Source organism: Saccopteryx leptura, chromosome 5 (assembly GCF_036850995.1).
Source record: "Saccopteryx leptura isolate mSacLep1 chromosome 5, mSacLep1_pri_phased_curated, whole genome shotgun sequence".
NCBI lineage: Eukaryota > Metazoa > Chordata > Mammalia > Chiroptera > Emballonuridae > Saccopteryx > Saccopteryx leptura.
The window spans coordinates 125,216,459-125,235,765 of NC_089507.1; the positions used below are offsets into that span (position 1 = coordinate 125,216,459).

At 40.2% G+C, this 19,307-nt stretch overlaps 1 protein-coding gene, 1 long non-coding RNA gene and 1 pseudogene across 5 annotated transcripts in view; all 3 read right to left on the minus strand.

Annotated features, from left to right (window-relative positions):
- ARMC3 (armadillo repeat containing 3) overlaps window positions 1-3,326 on the minus strand; it is an 85,138-nt gene extending 81,812 nt beyond the window's left edge. For 3 of the 4 annotated variants that reach the window (XM_066384553.1, XM_066384551.1, XM_066384554.1), the window contains exon 1: window positions 3,194-3,326. The gene's annotated coding sequence lies outside the window, so the exon portion shown is untranslated. The remainder of the gene's footprint in view (window positions 1-3,193) is intronic. The other variant, XM_066384552.1, reaches the window with a different exon arrangement.
- A 692-nt stretch (window positions 3,327-4,018) lies between these two features.
- Window positions 4,019-8,942, minus strand: LOC136405558 (uncharacterized). Its single transcript, XR_010751536.1, has 3 exons — window positions 8,720-8,942; window positions 4,873-5,519; window positions 4,019-4,586 (listed from the first exon to the last, which is right to left on the minus strand). It is a non-coding gene; the product is annotated as an uncharacterized lncRNA (long non-coding RNA).
- Window positions 8,943-13,833: 4,891 nt separating this feature from the next.
- On the minus strand, window positions 13,834-14,818 carry LOC136405717 (glyceraldehyde-3-phosphate dehydrogenase-like; annotated as a pseudogene).
- Window positions 14,819-19,307: the final 4,489 nt, after the last annotated feature.

Genomic DNA, 19,307 nt, shown 5'->3' on the forward strand with positions numbered 1-19,307 from the left:
TTCAGATGGCTTTACAAGGGAGATAAGCAGCTCCTAGCATTAAACACTGACAAGAATTTATCACATATGTTAAAAAGGCACGTGTTCGTAGGAGCTCATAGGAACTTCCAGAAAATATCTACTTCAGGTCCCTAACATCATGTCACATAAATTTCAAGATCTTTGATAGCTGGGGTAAGCGTACTCTGTGATGCACTACCTCACACTATATCCAATACATTAAAATGTTAAAATGCTCCCACATTGCCCATTATATATAATTTTCATCATAAACTGTTTTAAAATTTTGCAGTTGAAATCATTCAGCAATCAGTTTGTATACCAGAAATTCTTGCAAAAATGAGACAGTTATTTTTAAAAGTAATGAAATTTTAATATTAATTAAAATATTTGGGTGATGGGAATGCAGCATAAGCAAATGGCAAAATAACCTAGAGCTGTTTTCTCTGAACATATGTACCCTGATTTATCAATGTCACCCTATTAAAATTAATCAAAAAATATTAATGAAAATATTTAACCTTAATTTTCCCCTTATCTTCGTATGTTGGAGCCAACATATAATATTTATTTTAATCTCAAACATCTTTTATAGATACTTTAAAAATACACAGGCTCTAGACTTTGTGCCTATACTGTTTCATGCAGACAGAAACTATTCTGGACAAATGAAAATCTATTCTATGATTAACATCTAATAATAATAAAAAAAAGATTTCATAGCTCTTTATAATGAATTTCAAACTATAGCAGTCTTAAATATAACAAAAAAATTTCTTATAAATATTTGGAAGCAAATAAATTATACTTGCACAAAGTTGCTTTAAGTCATCTGATTTTCATTCAGGAACTTATTTTTCCTATTTCAATATAGTCGTTTTGAGAAATTGCATATTAAAAAGCATAGAGCCTGGAAGAGCCTAAACATACAGGACTACAGTGATGAAGCTGGTCCTGGAACAACTGTGAACTGGGAAGTGTTTACCTTGTGTTTTTATTACCATGCTGGTTGTAATTGTTAGTGGGGAAGACAGCATACAGCGGACACAGGCCAGGGACACGAAGCCTCAGGGATGACCCTAAGGTTTTTTGGGGTTTTTTCTTTTAATTCTATAAACTTATTTTACTCAAAATCAACATGATACAATTAAATTATATTATTTTATTCTTTGAAGATCTGTTTTCCTTTAAAGCTACAAAGATGTCGAATTACAAAAATTAATCCCTTTGACTTTTTAAAACAAACTAAACCTCTTTCCCTTGACTGTTTTATCACCTGCTTATTGATTTCTTTTTTTTTTTTTTTTTTTTGTATTTTTCTGAAGTTGGAAATGGGGAGGCAGTCACACAAACTCCTGCATGCGCCCTACCAGGATCCACCCAGCACGCCCACCAGGGGGCGATGCTCTGCCATCTGGGGCGTCACTCTGTTGCAACCAGAGCCATTCTAGCACCTGAGGCAGAGGCCACAGAGCCATCCCCAGCGCCCGGGCCAACTTTGCTCCAGTGGAGCCTTGGCTGCGGGAGGGGAAGAGAGAGACAGAGAGGAAGGAGAAGGGGAGGGGTGGAGAAGCAGATGGGCGCCTCTCCTGTGTGCCCTGGCCGGGAATCAAACCCGGGACTCCTGCACGCCAGGCCGACACTCTACCACTGAGCCAATTATTGATTTCTTTTATTGTGCTAAATGTACATAAATTTTACCACTTTAACCATTTTTAAGTGTGCCACTTCACTATAGAGAATTTGTAAAAGTAAGAATGACATGTGGAATAAAATAAAAATCACTTAGAAATAAACTTTGGGAGATAACATTATTTTGATATACAGTGTGTCCGTAAAGTCATGGTGCACTTTTGACTGGTCACAGGAAAGCAACAAAAGACAATAGAAATGTGAAATCTGCACCAAATAAAAGGAAACTCTTCTAGTTTCATACCTATTCAGTGCAATTCGATGGGGGCTCACGCACAGATTTTTTAGGGCTCCTTAGGTAGCTATTCCGTATAGCCTCTACAGACTCATCACTGACTGATGGCCTACCAGAACGGGGTTTCTCCACCAAACTGCTGGTTTCCTTCAACTGCTTATCCCATGGAGTAATGTTATTCCTATGTGGTGGCACTTCGTTATAAACGCGCCGATATTCACGTTGCACTTTGGTCACGGATTCAAATTTAGCGAGCCACAGAACACATTGAACTTTCCTCTGTACCGTCCACATCCCGACTGGCATGGCTGTGGGCTGCTCCACCATATACACGGTGTTACGTCATCATCTGCGCATGCGCACATGCTGCCACGTCATCCTACAGAAACTGGGAGGGTTTTCCTTTTATTTGGTGCAGATTTCACATTTCTATCGTCTTTTGTTGCTTTCCTGTGACTGGTCAAAAGTGCACCATGACTTTACGGACACACTGTAGTTACTTTCTTGTGTGTTTTATACCGTGATTTCACCATCCTACGTGGATTTCTATTCCCCATTTTCAACCTCCCTTTCTGGGACCATTTTTCTACTAAATTCTTAAATTAATGAACAGGTTTTGAAATCTCAGTTTCCATTTATTGCTTCAATCATCTCCAATGGATCAGCAGCATATTGTCATTTAAAATAATATTTAAAATCTGCTATGTATCTAGCCAGTCTCCTATTGTTGAACATTTGTTTGCAATGTTATGGAATTATGGACAAGGCAAGCATGAACTTTAAACATAAATGAATGAATCTTTAGACATAAAATCTTCATCCACATCTTCAACTGTTTCTTTAGGGTAAATCCCTAGCTGCAGAATAACTAGAAGAAAAAGTATGAAACTCGTTGCATTGGGTATGAAAACAAGCCAGCTTTAAATTTGTAGCTTCTTGATTATTGAAGAGCAGCCACATTTTTTCATGAGTGTATTGTTCATTCATACTTGTCCTTATGACCTTTCAGCCTAGGCGATCTTAAATATTTTCTAATTGGGAGATTTATTTTGAGAAGACTTAAAGGGGAGAAGTTGAGACCCACTTCCTGAGTCAAGGAACAAACCCTCAGACCTCTCCTAGGGGCCTCAGTTTTGTTGCCTGTTCAATGGGAGGTGACCAGGCTGCTTATGAAACCCACCCCCTCCCCAGTCTAACACTGCAAGTGTAGGACAGGGACCGACAACCCCTCACAAAGTTGCCCCGAAGTCCCCACCCGCGCGGCACCTTCTCCGTCCGAAAGTTTTGCTGCACCTCTGCTCTGGGCCTCTCCAAACCAAGGGGTAGCGGTGCAGCCGTCCACTCGCCTTAACCTGCGGTGAGATCCCGCGGAGCAACGGCTGCGCAGACCTAGCGGACAGCACCGCGCTGCCTGCTCAGGACTCCTCGTCCAATGTTGTCCCAGGCTGCTAGGCGACCCCGTGCCGCGCCTGCGCACGCCGTGGGAATGCGCGCCTCCGTCCGGGAAGCGCGCGCTCGGCTGTTCAGTGCGCCAATCGGCCCGCAAGGATAGCGGCTGCTGCTCCAGAAGCCAAATTAGCCCTCAGTTCCCAGCCCGCGTCCTCCCCCAGGACGGGCTCACAGTCTGGAGCTCGGTGTAGGCAGCTTCCCCCTCGCCACTCCCTGCTAGGGCTCGGGGAAGCTGCACCAGCCATCTTTGCACTGGACAGCCCAGTCTTTCCCCAGACTTGTCCCGTTTTTCCTCTCCCTGCCATTCCTCCCAAACGCCTTAGAACCTCACTTTCCCTTCCTCCTCCACCTCCAACTCCAATCAGCAGTTGCGTCAATCAGCCATCTCTATTTTGTTCCCTCTGATACACACTGTCACCCCAGTCCAGGGCCTCCTAACTAAGGACCACGGTTTGTCTCTCCTTCCAGTTCTCTCTGCATACCACAGACAGATCAACCTTCCAGAAATCATTGCTCCAGTCATCGCACTCCCCTACTCAAACTCTACTGGCTTCTTAAAATAGTCTAAACTCGCAGCCTGGCATTCAAAGCTGACTGCACGTCCTTTTTTCTACTTCTACTTTCATGACTATTGTTTAGGTCTTTTTGTTTTGTTTTGTTTTGTTTAAATGTTGATCTTTTCCAGTGTAAGGCATTTTCTGCGGAGGAAGAAAGAAAGGTGTAGCCACCAAGTGTGGGCTAGCAAAAGCTTTATTCAGAGCCCATCTGGGGCAAAGTTCACTGGATGAACTTCGCAGAGACCGGTGGGTCGCACAGTTTCTCCCACCCCCACATGCAGAGGGAGTGGTGGTGGTAATTTATAGCATTGGTAAGGTGGTGGCTGGTTGATATGACAAGGCAAGATTTCATTGGCTGACAGATTTTTCAAAATGCTCCTGTGTCATTTCTTTTGGTGGTCATGGGTGTTTCCACCAAAGTCCCCAGACCTGGTTCCTCATGTGACCTTCCCCCATTGCCAACTGACCTCACTTTCGGACCTTTTTTATTAGATAGGGGAACCTCTAGTAGTCTGGCTACTTCCTGCTGGTTAGGGGCGTTGTTGGGAAGGGAGGTCAGAGGTGGTGGCTCTGAGGGGAGTCCCATAGATGGGTGTAGGAGCATCTGATTGACCATGACTCGAGAAATCTCGCGGATGCGGCCCTGTAAGAATCTGAAAAAAAGAGGAGCAAACGTGAGTAATGTGCTAATAATTAGAACAGTACCTAGGATAGGAACAACCCAAGTGAGGATGAGTGACTGCCACCGGGAGTTAAGCAGGTTGTAGGAAGAGAGATCCTTGCGCAGTTTCTCTTGCAGAGGGTTGAGGACATTGATGTTTTCTTCCCTCAGGCCAGTCTCATTGATATAGTAACAGCATTACTCCCTGCTTTAATTCACTCTGGGAGCAGGTTCCCGGTGGGAGGGACAGGAGTAACAGGAGGATCTGCAGGCCCAACCTTTTGGTGAGCCGAAGATGGGTGGGGCCCAGTGGTTCCTACTGCCAGCTGGGCAGTCCCATCCACCTGGGCTGTAGGGAGTTGGGCTGGAGCTCCCTTAGAAGAATCCTGTCTCCTGGATGGAAGGGGACTGCTGGACGAGCTTCATCTGGACCCCCTATGGGAGGAAGGGTCCGGCATGTGTTCCCTGAGAAGATGGTGGCGTAAAGACAGAAAGGGGAGGTATATGGCAAGAAGAGGGGGGTTGACAGGTAAATTGTGATTGATTAGGAGTGGTCTACCATAATTCAGCTCAAAGGGGCTGAGTCCAGTGGGGTTTCGCAGGGTTGCTCTGATTCTGGTGAGTGCCATGGGGAGGAGGTTTGGCTAGGAGAGTCTGGTCTTGATAGAAAGTTTGGTTAGCTGACCCTTCAGGATGCCATGGGCCCTTTCCACCTTACCAAATGATTGAGGGTAATAGGCTATGTGGAGTCTTCATGTAATGTTTAGAGAGGTGGCAACCTGCTGGACTATTTGGGCAGTGAAGGTCGGGCCATTATCTGACTGGATGGTAGTCGGCAGTTCAAACCGCAGGATGATGTTTTCAGTGAGAATGGAGGCAACGGTGTCTGTCATTTTTCCAGAGGTGGGAAAGGCTTCTATCCACCCTGAAAAGGTATCAATAAAAGTTAAGAGATAACAGAGTTTTTTTTTTGTGAGGGAGCACGTGAGTGAAGTCGATTTGCCAATCTTGGCCTGGTACATGCCCCCTCAGTTGGTGAGAGGGGAAGCGGGGGTGGAGTCCCCCTGTTTTGGTGCCCTGGACAGTGGATGAAGGCCACTATTTCAGGGAAGCAGGTTCCTGCATTGTTGGCGTGAGGATTTGAGCCTCACCTTTGTTAGTTCTTAAACCTTCTCTTTATGGCCCCTCTTCAACTGTGCCTGTCTTAGGTCGTCCCTGCTTTCAGGAATCTTACCTGTCTTTGACTAACCAGCCATCTTAGGGGCAATACAGAGTTATGTGATTGAGGGGGGAGCAATGTCCCTTCCAAAATGCTTAGTTTTATTCATTTATCATTCTTGCAGCTGATGATGCTATCTTACAATACATTTCCTTTCTAATTTTTAGAGCTGATTGTTATGTAAAGGCTAAGTTGACTGCCTCAGTATCTTCCTTGATTCCGGCTAACAGAAATTGATGGAAAGTATTCAAAATTTCCTTACTTGTTTGGGTGCTAGAATTTCACTTAAGCTAGGTAACCAGAAACATTTACTCGTGGTAGTCTCTCAATTGTCTTAACTGGGCGGCGTATGTATAGTACAAATTCTAACAGTCCTGTTAGGGCTTGAGGCTTCCCTGATAAAGGGAATTCTGAGATTTCTAATTCTATAGGTTCTTGGGAAAAAGGATTTAAATTATTTCCTAAACCAAGATTTCAACATCACAGGGCTATGAAATAGCAAATAAAAAGGAGAATTAACAAAAGGCTTTTGAAATAACAAATACATTTCTAACATAGAAAATGCTTTTTACACAACAAGGGATCCTTGGTACAAAAAGGAAGTCTTTAGATTTGGCAAACTATACAATTCTATATGCCTTATCATTAGTACAATTTTAGTACAATTTACAATAAGAGGATTGTAAACTACCATCCTCAATGAACCACTGATTTACTGAGAAAAATGGGAATGGTAAAAATGCACTCCCTATTTCGTAACTACCCAGCTGGCAAAAAAGATGCTAACCCTCTTCTTGGCCCACAGTGCTTTACACTATTAAGTCAATATAAGGGAAATGGTCAGGGTGCCTGGGATTTCAGGTGCCAGAGGGGGAGCAGGTGCTCGGAGCTGTGAGAGGAGCCTGCCCCTTTTATTTATTTTTTCTCCCCCCCTGCTGCTTTTTTGTACAGCCATTAGCAAAACAATAGCCCCTCCCAAGCAGGAACGCAATCCTTATCTGCCACCTGCAACCAACTGCCCTGCTCCAAGCAGCTGCCTAGTGCCATTTCCCACAACAAAAGCAGCAAACCAAAAAAATACAAATTTCACAAATTCATCTTCCCAACAGGGGGCTACTCTAGCCCACATGAGGTTTTCAATTTCCTCAGGGACACAGCAACCCTCAAATCCTCTGAGAACCTTCTCTTACAATTTTCTACCATTATGGCTAAAGCAGTGGGTCTCCCCTGTGAACCCCATGCCTCCCACATCAGACAACAACCATGCCACACGAAAGAACTGGAGGTAGGGGAAACTTGGAGGGGACCCAACACCTGCCTCGGCCCTATCAGTCTTCAAGGCTCAGAACCTTAAAACTTCCCTTGACTTTTGCCCTCTGGTTTTAAGCCAGAAATTTCCAATTTTTTGCATGCAAGAACTTAATTCAGGCCTTAAAAACAGATACATTTAGACATTAAACAAAGACTTCACATACAATAACACAAATCAAGAAATTTAAATGAGCATGCTTTACTTATTCCTATTGAAATTATACCAGAGATTTTCCTGACAAACAAAGAGAACTTACAAAACAGACCATCTACTATTTACATCTACACTTGACTTTTAGGCACACAGTTCAACAGACAAAGGAAGCGGTTCCCCATCAGGGGCCTCTCAGGTGCTCACAGGCCACGGCCACATTCCTGGAACTTAGGCTCAGGACCAGAGATCCTCACTCACACACCAACCACTCAGGGGTTTTAGACAGAAACATTAAAAACAAAGAATGAAATCTCAGACAGCACAAAGGTGCCCTGGAAGTCCAAGACAGGATTGATTAACTCAGTCCCTACTCAGGTTTCTTCCTGAGAGCACCACCAAATGTCCACACTCAATAGTTTTAAACTGACTAGTCCCAAACAGAATTTAGCAAAGTAAGAGATCTGCCTCACCTCTGGAGGTCAGAATTTACACTCCTCAATCTTTCTGCTGAATTGTCGAATTTGGGGACTGGAGGTGTCTGCTGAAGAGTTTTCCGAACCCCACAGGAAAATGGGAACCCTGGAATGTCTCAGGTGGCGCCTTTTCTCGAGATTCCAGTGGGGTCAGGCAACTCTCCAGAGAGACCAGCCAATTGGAGTGTCTCTATCCAGTGACGCGGAACACCGGCATTCCGAACGAGTTCCCAAATGTTGTAAAGTAGCATTCCGTGGGTTTACATGGAGACACCAAAGCAGGATACAGAAGAAGTTTTAGGAAGAGATTTGGATGGGATGAGATTTGGATGGGATGTGCAGTAATGGTACCGTGCAAGGGGAAGGAAAAGAAGAGAGTTCCTTAGGGGGGTCAGCAAAGGAGGAAAGATCAGGAGCAGAGGGTTTAGCTGAGGTTTCTCTAGTTAAAAGGACTTGTGCTGTAGAGCAGGCAGCACAGAGATTAGGACAGAAGCACATATACTAGAGGCCCTGAATGTAAGGGATATCCGTCCATTTTACAGTTTTTTGGCAAAAGTTCTGTAAATCAGTAATGGTGTTAAAATCGAAAGTCCCTTCAGGAGGCCACCTGGTTCAATTTCCAGTGGTATTGTGGCCTGGCCACCGTGGAGAAGATCAGTTTCTTCTTTAGGGAGGGATTAGTGTTTGAGAGATTCCGGATAAGGCACCCCAAGGGTGTTTTTGAGCCAGGTTTAGATTCCTGTGCCCTGTGGTTGCCCTCAGCCTCAGAGTGATCAGAGATGAGAATTGGCATCCTGCAACTCAATCTCTGGCCACTGGATGGTCAGGTAGAGTGGGAGTGTCCGGGACGTCTCCATGGGCACACACGCACTTGGAACAAATAGGAGGTCCCTGATGCAGCTGCAATTACAGACAGGGAGTCTCAGAGGAGGAAAGAACTGAGGGGAGGCTGGAGACAGGGGACTTACCGCACTGTGTCCTGAAGTGGGTGGGAGGTCGGAGGTCCTGTTCTTCCTCAGAATGGAAGAGGAGAGGAGCGGCCCCCGAAGGCTTCAAGCTCCTCCTGGGTTTCAGCACCAAATGTAAGATATTTCCCACTGTGGAAGAAAGAAGGACATAGCCACCAAGTGTGGACTAGCAAAAACTTTATTCAGAGCACATCCGGTGAAGTTCACTGGTCCACGAGACAGGAGCCAGAGAAGTTGCACAGTTTCTCCTGCAAGGGGGTAATTTATAGCATCAGTAAGGTGGTGGCAGGTTGATATGATGTGGCGAGATTTCATTGGCTGACAGATTTTTCAAAATGCTCCTGTGCCATTTGTTTTGGCGGTCATGGATGTGGGCGGTTTTAGCAAAAGTCCCTGGACCTGGTTCCTCATGTGACCTTCCCCCATTGCCAACTGACCTCCCATCCAGGATCTGTCTGTCCCTAGCATTCTTCTGCTTTCCAGGGTGATCTTATATTTATGACTTCACTAACATATATATATATAGCTCCAAATCGGGCTCCAATACTGAGCTCTAGTCTTTTATATCCATCTTCTTACTGGACACCTTTACTTGGATGTTCACAGGCACCTCAAGTATCAATACCACCCACCTAAACTCATCATTTCCCCAATATAAACACGTGTTTCTATTTACCCGGGGGTACTACCTAGACTCCTAAATATGAACTTGACACTCATCCTAGAGTCATTCTTCTTCATATACAGTTATTGCATTCCCCCAAAGTCTTTTGAATTTATTCTGACCTTTCCATTCCCATAACCCAAGTACAGTATGTCACCATCCTTTACCTGGATTCATCTAACAAGCCTTCTGATAGGTCTCCTAGCTTCTTCTGAGCTTCAATCCATCTCCTCCAGGGTGATCAGTTATCTTTATAATATGTCCCTTTCTTTGTTGGCTCCCAATTTCTCTATCACATATGTGATGAGATGCTGTTGAGGACCAAAATATAAACAGGGTAATTTTGCAATTTGGATATATATTGGGGACACAAGTGCTGGGCCAAACCCCTCACCTCACCTGCCTAGTTAACAAAGAGCTACACCTGATTCTCACTTGTCCCACCCATGTTCTCCAGAAGAGGCTGGAAGCTAGTTTCTTATTAGTGTAAAGTTAGGTTTGAATGTTATGGGAGGGGGTGTGTCTTTGAGTTGTTTTGGAAACAATTGAATTGCTAATGGACCACATTTTTTTCCCCCTGAATAAAGACAGATGCGCTTCTGGGGGCTGCCATTGCATCACCTCAGGAACAGTAGAGACTGTTCGCTGTGCAGTCCTCCCAGACCATCTGTGTGTGTGTGTGTGTGTGTGTGTGTGTGTGTGTGTGTGTGTGTGTGTGTGTCTCTTTAAGTCTCTGTCTATTATTTATTCAAGTTTATACCTTTTCCTGTTCGAGACCCCGGATTAGACTTGTTGTGGCTGGACCGCAACAAGATGCAACAAGATTCTTTTTCTTTTTTTAAGAGAGAGAGAGAGGCAGGGAAAGAGAGACAGGAACATCAAGTGGCTCTGGTATGTGCCCTGACTGAGGAATCAAACCAGCAACCTCCGGCTCGGGGATGATGCTCTAACCAATTGAGCTATCTGGAGCTATCTGGCCAGGGCTTAATTTTTTTTCGATTGATTGACTTTTAGAGAGACAGAGAGAGAAAAGCAGAGAGAGAGGGCTGGGGGAAGGGAAGCATTCACTTTTTTTGTTCCACTCAGTCATGCAGTCATTGGCTGCTTCCCATGTGTGCCCTGACCAGGACTGAACCCACAACCTTGTCGTTTGGGACAGTGCTCTTAACCGACTGAGCTATCTGACCAGGGCCACAAGATTCTTAAATTGGCATTCCACACTACTGCAATAACTTTTCTAATAGCTAAATAATTAGCAAATTGCTCATAATTCTTCAAGTACATCATGACATTTTATGCCCTAACTCTCCTAATCAGCCTGAAAACCATCTATTGGTCTTTCAAATGTTATTTTAATCACAATTTCCTGCAAAAGTCTTCATTGACTTCTCTAGACATAGTGAAACATTTCTCGTTTTATGCCATCACAATATCTTAAACTTGCTCAATTTCTGCTGTTTTCACATGTTATTGTAATTTATTTGTTTATGTGTGTCTTCCCATTTAAGCTGTTTCTAAATGTTCTTCAAATAACTAACATTTATTGAATTCTCCTTATGAGCCAGGAAATTATGAAGTGGTTAGAGTGCATCAATAAATCCTCACAATAACCTTCTGAAGGATGAGAGAAATAATTGGCATAAGGTCAGCCTACTAATAACTGACAGAGCCAGGACTTGAACCGAGGTCACCTTGACTCTTATAGCCATGTTCTGAACCAATACACTGTGCAAGCCTATCCTGAAAATGTAGTATTATAACAAACTGTAAAGGGCTTTCATGAAATCATTAAAACTTCTGTTTTGGTTTTTTTCACAGACTTAGTCTTTCCTGCAAATGTCTATTTTTTTGTCTTATTTATTTTACCATACACAGTTGGATGACTGTTGACAAATGTTTTCAGTTGTGTAATCACTACCACAAAAAAAAGATATATAGAACGTTTCCATCATCCCAAATGTCTTTCATGCCACTTTGAAGTTAAACAGCTCCCTCCACCCCCTTCCCTAAGAACAATTGATCTGGGGGTTTTTTTCCCTTATATTTTTGCCTTTTCTAGAATATCTTATACATGGAACCACATGTGCTGCCCTTTGTTTCTACTTCTTTAATTTAGCCTAATACTTGTGAGATTTGTCCATGGTGTTCCTTGTCTCTTGATTGCGAGTAGTATTACACTAGTACGTAGAAGTACAACATCCATTCACTAGTTGATGGACATTTGGGTTCTTTCTAATTTTGGACTGTTACAAATAAATCTGCTTTAAACATTTATGCATGAGTTTTTGTATGAACATGTTTTTCCCTCCTCAGGAAAATACCCAAAAGTGGAATTTCTGTGTCTTATGCCATGTGTATATTTAATGTTATGAGAACTTGCCAAACTGTTTTCCAAAGGAACTACATTATATTTGCATTCCCACCAGCAATAAACAGAATATCCAATTGCTTCATATGCTCTACAACTCTTAATCTTGTCAGTTCTTTTAATGTTAGCCGTTCTGGTGGCTGTATAGTGGTGTTCCCACCAGTTTTCCTTTGCTTTTCCTTCATGACTAGTGATGGGCTTGTTCCCTGTACTTGTTCAGTTTTTCTATATCTTCTTTTTGTGTAGTGTCTGTTCAAACATCTTTTTTACTTTTAACTGAATTGTTGTCTTACTACTGTTGAGTTGTAAGAGTTCTCTAAATATTCTGGGTACAGATCACTTGTCATACATATGTAATTTGGAAATATTTTCTGCAGTGTATGCTTTATTTTTATTTCTTAAAATTCTCTTCAAAGACCAGAAGCTTTCATTTTGATAAAGTACAATTTATTCATCTTTTAAATTATTGATTTGAAAAGAGTGAGAAAGAGAGACAGGAACATCGATCTGGTCTTCCTTATACCCTGACCAGAGATTTAACCAGCAAACTCTGCTCTTCAGGCCAATGTTCTAACCAACCAAGCTATATTGCCAAGGCTATTTTTTTAAATAAGTTTTTATTTTGGTTTTGCCTTAAGAGATCTCTGCCTAACCTGCCACCTCAAAATGAAAATAAAGAGCTTCTCTTACATTTTGTTTTAGAGGTCTTATTCTTTTAACTCTTACATTTAGGTCTATGATCTATTTCAAGTCAATTTTCATAAATGGTATGAGATAGAGGTCAAAGGTAAAATTTTTGCATATGGATGTACAAATGTTTCAGTATCATTTGAAGAAAACACTGCTTTATGTCTTTGGAATTACTATAGCATCTTTGTGAAAAATAAATTTATCCTTTATATCCAAATCTGTGTCTGTACTCTATTCTGTTCCCTTGATTAATATGTCTGTCCTTATACTAATACTACAATCTCTTGATTATTGTAACTTTACAGTAAGTCTTGAAGTCAGGTAACATGAGTCCTCTAAATTTTTTCTTCTTAAAAATTGTATTTAGCATTCTAACTGCTTTGCATTTTCCCACAGCTTTAAAAATTAGCTTGTCAATTTCTACTAAAAATCAGTTGAAATTTTGATTGGGATATTACTGAATCTATAGATAAATTTGGGGAGAATTGACAGCTTACTAATAGTGAGTCTTCCCCTTCATGAGTATATCTATCTCCATTTATTTGGATATTTTAAATTTTCTTGCTTTATTTATAGTTCTTGCATTGTGTTTTAAATTTTTTTGCATCTAAGTATTTTGTGGATTTTGATGTTATTGTAAAAAAAGTCCTTTTAAATTTCAATTTCAAAATCACCACTTCTAATATAAATAAATAGATGTGATTTTTACATATTGATCTTGTCTCCTGTGACTTTGTTAAGCTCATTTATTATTTCAAAAGGTTTTTTTATAGATTCATTCATACTTTTGAAATAGATGTTCATGCCATCTATAAATAAAGCATTTTGCTTCATTCTTTCCAGTTTGAATATCTTTCTTTTTATTTATTCTTCCCCCATTGCACTATGTAAAATCTCCCATACAATGCCAAATAGAAGTGATATAAGCAGATATTTTTGCCTTGTGCCAAATCTTAGGGAGAAAGCATTTAGTCTTTACCATGAACTAAAAGGTGTTTTTCTTTTTTTGTTGTTTTTTTGTAAGTGCCCTTTACCAGGTTGAAAAAGTTTCTTTTTTATTTCTAATTTGCTGATGGTTTTTCTTATGAATAAAGTTTGAATAATGAATCAAGTTTTTTTCAAATTATTTAGATGATCATATGGTTTTTCTTTTTTAGTCTATTAATATGGCGGCATTATATGAAATTATTTTCTTTGTTTTTATTTTATTTTGCTTGTTTTGACAGTGAACATTATTGACAGTACATGACAGGATAGGGTTCCCTGAGCCCCTCCTGGGAAACTGTGGAGGTCAGGAGATACTCAGTGTATTTGGGGAATCAATTTGGGGCAAGTACCCCTCAGCAGCTGAGAGCTTCTGTCCTCTCACTGGGGCAGCTGGTACAGGGGCTCTTACTCTTTGGAGTCCATGTGGACCATGAAGCTTACCACCCTGTTGCTATTGCCAAATTCATTATCATACCAGGAAATGAGCTTGATAAAGTGATCATTGAGGGTAATGCCAACTTCAGCATTGAAAGAAGAGGAGTGAGTGTCACTGTTAAAGTTTCAGGAGACAACCTGGTTCCCAGTGTGGCCTAGGATGCCCTTGAAGGTGTCTATGATGCCTGCTTCACTACTTTCTTGACGTCATCACATTTGACAGCTTTCTCCATGCATCAAATCAGATCCACAACTGACACATGAGGGGTAAGGACATGGAAGGCCATGCCAGTGATCTTCCCATTCAGCTCAGGCATGACCATGCCCACATTCTTGGTAGCACCAGTAGAAGCAGGGATGATGTTTGGGGCAGCCCTTTAACCATCACCTCTCAGCTTCTCAGAAGGCTCATCTGCAGTCTTCTGGATGAAAATGATGGCATGGATTGTGGTCCTGAGCCCCTCCGTGATGCCAAAGTTGTCATGGATGACCTTGGCCAGGGAAGACGAAGCAAGCAGTTGGTGGTACAGAAGGCATTGCTGACAACCTTGAGGGAGTTGCCATACCTGTCATGGTTCACACCTATCACAAACATGAGGGCACTCTTAGAGGAGGCAGAAATGATGACCTTCTTGGCTCCTCCCTTCAAGTGAGCCACAGCCTTCTCCAAGGTAATGAAGATACCAGTGGATTCCACAACATATTTGGCACCAGCATCACTCCACTTGATGTTAGTGAGATCTCACTCTTGGTAGACAGAGATGGACTTTTGATTGATGACAAACTTCCCATTCTCAGCCTTGACTGTGCTTTTGAACTTGATAGGAGTAAAATAATACTGAAGCATGTAGACCATGTAGTTGAGGTCAGCAAAGAGGTAATTGATGGTGACAATATCCACTTTGCCAGGGTAAAAAACAACCTTGGTGACCAGGTGCCTAATACAGCCAAATCCGTTCACTGATTTTGACCATTATGTCTCAGGGTTCCAGCTGGCACTGCCCAGGATATGCTGTCTGTTGAACAGGAGAAACCGAGAGCCAGTAGGAAATTATTTTTAAATGTTGAACCAACCTTGCATTCCTGGTATACACTGTAATTTGGTCACTATATATATTTTATTTTAAATAAAACAATTTAATTTAGTAATATTCTTTTAAGGATTTTGCATCTATATTTGTGAGGGATACTGGTCTATAGTTTTCTTTTATTGTAATGTCTTTGTTTGGTCTTGGTAAATAGATAATGCTGGCTTTATAAAATAAATTGAGAACTATTTCTTCTTTTTCAATTTTCTGGTAATGTTTATGTAAAATTGGTAAGATTACTCCTTAGAATTTATCACTGAAACTATCTAAGCCAGGAATGTTTTCTGTAAAAAGGTTTTAATTATTAACTTTTTCTTTAATAGGTACACAGCTATTCAGGTTATCCATTTCTTTTGAGTGACCTTTGGTAGTATTTGTAAGTAAAGAAATTTTTTTACCGGACCAGGTGGTGGCATAGTGGATACAGCATCGGACTGGGATGTGGAGGACCCAGGTTTGAAACCCCAAGGTTTCTGGCTTGAGTGTGGGCTCATCTGGTTTGAGCAAGGCTCACCAGCTTGGGCCCAAGGTTGATGGCTTGAGCAAGGGATCACTTGGTCTGCTGTAGCCCACTAGGTCAAGGTACATATGAAAAAGCAATCAATGAACAACTAAGATGCCACAACAAAGAATTGATGCTTCTCATCTCTCTCCCTTTCTGTCTGTTCCTATTGTCCTTCTTTCTGTCTCTGTCACAAAAAAAATTTTTTTTCACTATAGATAACTTCTCAAACTTACTAATATAAATTTTTTCATAGTATTTTCTTATTGTTTTAATATCTGTAGTATCTATCTATACTGATGTTTCCTCTCTCATTCCTGATGTTGCTTTGAAAATTAATTTAAAATGATATGGTTATACAAAAACCTTTACATGAAAATTTATAGCAGTTTTATTTGTAGTCTTGGAAACAACCAGAAAGTCTTTCAATAGGTTATTTAATAAAAAAATATAAAATATTTTTACAAAAGAATATAATTTAAAGATAAAAAGAATTAGCTATTAATTCAAACACACAAAAAATTGATGAGTCTTAAATTTATTTTGATAAATAAAAGAAGACAAACCAAAAATGTTAAAAAGTATGATCCCATTCATTATAAATTCTGGAAAAGGCAAAAGTATAAGGATAAAAACATATTAATGGCTGCCAGAGCTTTTTGGAGGGCAGAGTATTTGACTAAGGAAAGCACAGAGAATTTTTAGAGTAATGGAACTAATTTGTCAAAACTCATTAGACTTTACAGCACAAAGAATGAACTTTAATGTATGCAAATTAAATAAAATTAATCAGGAGGTTGGAAGATCCTAGGATTTAATGCATACTATGATAAAATAATTTAACTGTATTAAAAATGTATGGCTTAACCTCAATGAAAGGAGTGAGAGAAAAATGGAGCTGACCTAAATAACTTTGGAAAATGGTGTTTTGACTGAAAACAAAACAAAACAAAAAACTATACATAAGAGTGTATTCTAAAGTTGTTTCTCATAGAGATTTACAAAGTTTAACAATTCTGAAATAACAGTAGCTTTATTTGGGGGTTAAGCAAATAAACATGAAAGACAACCACACTAGTAGTAAGTTTTTTAAAAAAATCAAAGATCAAATTAATCTGATAAAGAGCAAAAAAGCAAATTTCATGTATTGAAGAAAAAGCAATAATCTTCTATTTGCCACCTCTATTATATAAACAAAATTTTTGACTAAGGTGACTATGAAGAATATGAAAGATTTTGATAAGAAATTATATGTGACAGTTCCAAGCTGCAAGTCAGATGTGTATGTGTGTGTATACACGTGCATGTGTGTGTAAAATATTTTCATTTAAAAATGTGAGACTATTTTGTTTGTAAATTTTTACGAACTCAGTATTTAATATATCTCTACTAATTTTTCTTTTTTCTTTATCATAAATATATACTATAAAGAAAATGTAATAATTTTTTCATCTAGTTCTATTATGACACCCTCAAATTTTCTCCAGTTCATCTCTGTGTGATTTACAGAAATTATCATTTTATGAATGTGCTGTGTGTGAACAATTTGGAAACCACTCATGTAATGTCTTGTTGACCAATAGAAGTTCTGTGTTGGCTCTACAGAATTTTATATCCCAGAGTCCTCATCTAGTAATTTGACATTGTCTATACATGGAAAGATCATCAAATGTTTATTAAACAATTTATAAGAGTTATTTTCACTTCCTCTAAATCAGTGTACTTCCTTTCCTGGTATTAAGGTACATGAGCAGCAAATTAGCTATCTGACATTGTTGGTGAATGTAAACTAGGACTAAGAGAGTGAGAACTCAGGTGGATTTTTTACCTCACCATGGACAGCACTCCTTTTGCATTGGATTATTGTTGACCCTCAGACTCAGCAATTCTCCCCTAGACTCTGTTCTAGTCCACAGAGATATTTCCATAGCTAGGAGGCATTTTGTCATCTCCTATTATGCATGTTTCAAAATCAGTGTCCCTAGGTACAGTCATCTTCATGCACCACCCACAAGTACTGAGATTTTGGAAGCTAATTAGACCTCATAACACTACAACTCTCCCATGTTAACAACTTGAGAGTTTTTAGCATAACAAACTTCATTTGGTTCACTAGATATAGCCCAGAATATATGTTTTTGAAAAGAATTTTTGAAATCTAATTATACTTTTAAAGCATTTAGAGAAATCTGAGGACAAATCATTTTATATAGAAACGAAAATAGCCCTTCAGTAGAAGAAAGCAATGATGTATTATTTATCTATTTTATAAATCTAAATTTGCTTAAAATGAGGGTGTACATCTGTAGGCAATTTATCATAATATGTTCTTTCATTATATCCTTTGAAATCATTTTTATTCAATTTGAATTAGTCATGTGGTTATCATAAATCAATTGAAATTGGTTGAAGATAAATACCAAAAATGTGAGACTTCTGTTTATAACATTTAATAGTCTTAGCAATGTATGAAAATCCATAAATAATCTGGTAAACTTTCACCTTTTCTGGAGCATAAGCATACATGGCTTGCCAAAACATACTGTAAATAGCTGCTCTTTTTCTCAACAGTGGACTGCCTGCCACAAGGCAGTTTCCTCCACCACATTGTGTTATTTAAGTTATCTGCTTTTTTGGCTGCTGTTCAAGAGAGTTCTTTGGCTGTAAATCCTCTTTATCTCATGCTACAGTTGAAGCAAAATCTTGGCACAATTTCAGTGCATTTTTCTTGTAACAAGGGAGAAAAAAATTAAGGGTCCCAGAGACTGACATTGTTCTGCAAATGGTCAAGAAACAGTAGGGAGTTCTGTAGACTATGTAGACTATTCAAAAGGGTAATAATGCAAAACACCCACTGTGAAAAATAGGATCCCCTCACATAAAAGGCAGCTACACTATTTAAAAGATCATTTACAAGCCTGAAAGACAGTTTCAAAGTAAACGATGCTCATTGTGTACTTAACTTCAGGCCTTTAAAATCAGCTTAACTTGGTGGACTGGGTCCATAAGTAGCCATCACTTAGTTCTTAGTCTAGTTTTTACATTTCCGTGACTCTGAACTTAGCTTCTGTAATTGCACTGTGGAGATATCCACTAGTTTGCTAGAGGTTATGAGGTTTAAGAAAAATCAGGGTGCCATCCCACTTAAAGAAAAAGAGTGGTAACAGATGTCTGAAAGAACATACGCCTTCTCCCAAATGAGAGGAGGTCTACTTAAGACCAGTGGAAGATGAGATGTCCATGCATCTTAGAACAACAAAGGTCCAGGCTCTGCTCCCTGTCAGTGTCATAGGAAGCTACAAGAACCAGAGAGGAGTCACTTAATTGTTTATGTAAAGAAAAGGCTATAGGCTCCAACCTTCCAATCTTGCTGATATCAAAACAGAATTAGATGTGCAAGAGATTTATTGAGGAAATACTTGTGAGTGATAAAGTGGAAAGGAAGCAAGAATAGGTAGACTGCCATGCAGGACTGAACTTGTAAAGGAAGAAAGGGATGGAAAGAAGTGGGTAGGGAGAGATCTTCAGACTGCAATATAGCTTTGACAAAGTCTCTGGCAGGCTGATGAGGACCGCAAAGCAACACTGTCTATTAGAAGAGACCCATAGTGGGCAGTGATGGCCTGGCTCAGTATCTCCACCATGTTTCTATCAAAAGCCAAAAGGGGCCAAGGAGATCATGGAATCAGCAGTCCCTTCGTTCTCACTGCAGGTTTTCTTGAAAGAAAACCTGAGCAGTACGCCTCTGCAGCTGCCACACTGGTTCTAAATTTTTAATTATGGCAAAATATAGAAGCAATAGCCAGGAGAATTTTGAAAAGAATAGTGAAGGGGGATTAACCTTCATAGATATT